Source organism: Egretta garzetta, unplaced genomic scaffold (assembly GCF_000687185.1).
Source record: "Egretta garzetta isolate BGI_Z169 unplaced genomic scaffold, ASM68718v1 scaffold622, whole genome shotgun sequence".
Lineage (NCBI taxonomy): Eukaryota > Metazoa > Chordata > Aves > Pelecaniformes > Ardeidae > Egretta > Egretta garzetta.
Genome location: NW_009258780.1, coordinates 33400 through 36635, shown reverse-complemented (window position 1 = coordinate 36635; position 3236 = coordinate 33400). Strand labels below are relative to the sequence as shown.

The following is a 3236-nucleotide window of genomic DNA, read 5'->3' as shown; positions in this document are numbered from 1 at the left end:
CTGAACAGGGACTCGATAACAGAAGACCTAATTCTGGGCCAGACTTTGAGCCCTTAAAACCCAGCTCAACTATGGAAGTCTGAGGTCATGAGGGACAGAAATGCAAGACCCATCAACTTCACCCCCATATAGAACAACTTCAACAGAAATAAAATAGTAACCAATTAAAATGCGTACAGCTGTTACTATTCTCCTTTAAGCTCTACTGTTTCATTATTTTCTAAAACAGACTCGAGAAACATTGAGGTTTGATAAGTACTAGAGAAAACAGTTCAGCTGATAGGCCACAGGACCCACAGAGATTGTCAGCTCAGTCTTCAAAGACACTAACTTTTCAGCACTCCATACATATATATGCTTTATTCTCCTTTTATGCAAAGTCAGGTCACCATTTTTTATTTAAAAAAAACAAAAACAACAAAAAACCAAAAAAAACCCAGCTCATACTGATTATGTGGGGGGAAAAAGTCACTAAAAATGAATATTCAATCTATTAAAACCAGGGCATGAGTTAAAGCTACTTTTTCCACACTAGTGCCAAAAAGGATTGCTTCGATTTTGCTACACGATAACCCCTCCCAAACTAACCAAACAAGTACCCTAGAGACAAATTATAGTTATTATTCTCTCTCTCTTTTTTCCTCCCCCCCCTTCCCCCTTCTTTTCAACACTCCTCTAAGAGTAAAGAGGAATACTTATGGTCAAATATAGTGACAAATTAGCTATGATCTACTTTCTAATTACGGCTGCAGCTTGTAGTACTTGGAGCAAAACTACTTCAGCCAAAGCGTAAGAATGCTCCTTAAAAAAGAAAATAACTTAAAATTACCAACTGAAAGTTTGTATTTTTACAGAAAGTTAAACTTAGACTACACTAAGTGTTTGGTGTTTCATTTCTCTCTGCACATGCCCAACATGAACTCTAAAACGATTGCAGCAATTCATACATCAATCTCCAAGATTTTAAGCACAATTCCAAGCGAAAGCAACTTATAATCTCGTGGGATATTGAAACATTTGTTTAAAACTGTATACTTCATTATTTAATTCAGAGTTTATTTCTTACAGTCAAATCTTGAAGCACCCAAAAAATAATGAAGCACTAGTTTGGGCGGGGGGGAATCCGAGTGGCTAAAAGAATCACAATTAACTTGATAAGCTAAATTATTACATTATGCTACTTCAGAAGCTGCCAAATCTGCGGAATTTGGTAGCCACCTAACTTGCAAACTTAAAAAATTTCTAAGATGCATTTTACAGTTTGGTTTTTAATACAATTCCCTGCCTCTCCCACCACACAGTGGAAGGAAAATACCTATATTGCTCAACACTCCAACACTGTTCTGTAAACTACCAGCACACCCAGAAAACAAAGATGACCCAAGACACACGCCAGCTGTCTGCAAGAGGTAGCACTGACGATCATCTTTTTCATAAGCCGACCCCTGTGTATGATATTCCAGGTTCAGGCTTCAAAAGTCAACCCAAATGGGTACAGCCCCTTTGATTGGAAAAGCCTGTTTTCTGAACTACCATTGCATTTTTCTAAGACTTTCACTGGTCAGGACAGTCTGATATTGGACTAATAGAAGTAACGCATGCATGTATGAGTAGCTAAGACATCGTGGCAAACGAACTTCTGTTTTCTTCATTAATTCCCTGCCATTTAAGAGAACGGCACTTCTCAAAATTCTGTGCACCAGCATTCGTATTTGCCATTCTACAACCTAAGCAAGCAGCAAGCCAGCAGCTACACGAAAAGCACCAAAACACAGGATGAAGTCTGGCGACCAAGCCAGTAACTTCAGCTACTGTCTGCTGAAAACCAGTTGGAGACTATGAGATGGTGTGGCAGGAAGCTAACGAACGATGCTGCACAAATCAAACATGCACCAAAACCAAGTACTAGAACAGACGATACTGCAAACACCAATGAATATACAGAAGGGTAACAGAGTATTGCAAACATGCAAGAAAAAAAGAATACAAGGGGAAAAAAACAACAACAGAAAAAATACAGGCAATAGTCATTTTAGACCAGAGGGAAAGATAAAATATAATCGTGGTTTTGCCGTTATAGCCAAGACAATCTTGTGCCTTTTTGGACTCTGTCTCCTCTCCAGTGCTCATAAGTCAGTAAGTCAGCTAAAAGTAGTCAGGGGAGAAAAATAAAAGAGCAAAGAGACCCCACAACCAGAGCAATAATTTACAGGGTCAGTACACGTTGCAGGAGACTTATTGTCACTACCCCTGATGGCTAAAAAAAAAAAAGGGTATCAGCCTACTAGTGGAGGCTCAGCAAAAAACAGACGCAAAGCGAGAACCTTTCAAGTATTACCTGCTTTGCTCTGAGATACTTAAGTGCCAGGCGTTGAGGCATTTCAGATGTTCTTAGTATTCTCTAGCAGAGGGTATGAGACTACAAGCAGGTATCCTCCACGCGCACTGTCCTGGTCTTTCACCCATTTCTCTGAAAAGTATTCCTAAAAGGTCTTTGGGTCAAGCAGAACATCAGGCTTGCCTGCCAGAGCTGATGTGAAATAAGAGGCCGCAAGTTTGTGACATGTGAAACGCACAGCGTATCCATCTAGAACGACATCAATCCTAATACTTAGTCAAAAATAAGTGATTAACTGTTAAGTATTAAATACCGGTCAAGTATATGGAAGAAAACCAAGTTCTTGTAGAGGTAACGTATCCTCCCCCTGTTTGTACGCTGTTTTTCCATCAACTGTTTGTTGCAGAACAAAACACGGATCACACATTTACAAGATATATGAAAGTTTATTCAGACCGTTCTGCTCCTCATCTTCAGTAATAGTCACCCTTTATCCCAGCAGAGTCTCAGCCTCTGACTCACGGAGAACACAAGATCATATTCCAGAAGATATGGTGGTTTTCCATTTTTGCACAAACACAGCAGTCTGTGCTTTTGGCAACTGACCTGACAAAAACCTAATCTGCTTCTTCTGGTAAAACAACCCTGGAAGAGGGCGAAGGAGTCAGAATGTCCCCACACCCACTTAACCCAAGCCATGCCTGGAAACGCATTACCAGTACCCGTGCAAACCGCACAAAGCCGAGCAACCTTTCGACGGCGTTTCATCAGCTGGAGCTGTCAAGCCAGACGCTCCACATGCATTTTCTTTTTCTTTCCTTCTTTCTCGGCCCCCCTTCACCCCAGCCGCGGGGCGGGGGCGAAGCCTGCAGCCGCCCCCCACGCCCCACCTGAGGCG

General features: G+C 41.3%; 1 protein-coding gene across 1 annotated transcript in view; it reads right to left on the bottom strand.

Annotated features, from left to right (window-relative positions):
- The window catches only part of AP1AR (adaptor related protein complex 1 associated regulatory protein), a 21960-nt gene that overhangs the window by 16091 nt on the left and 2633 nt on the right, over positions 1 to 3236 (bottom strand). The window lies entirely within an intron of this gene.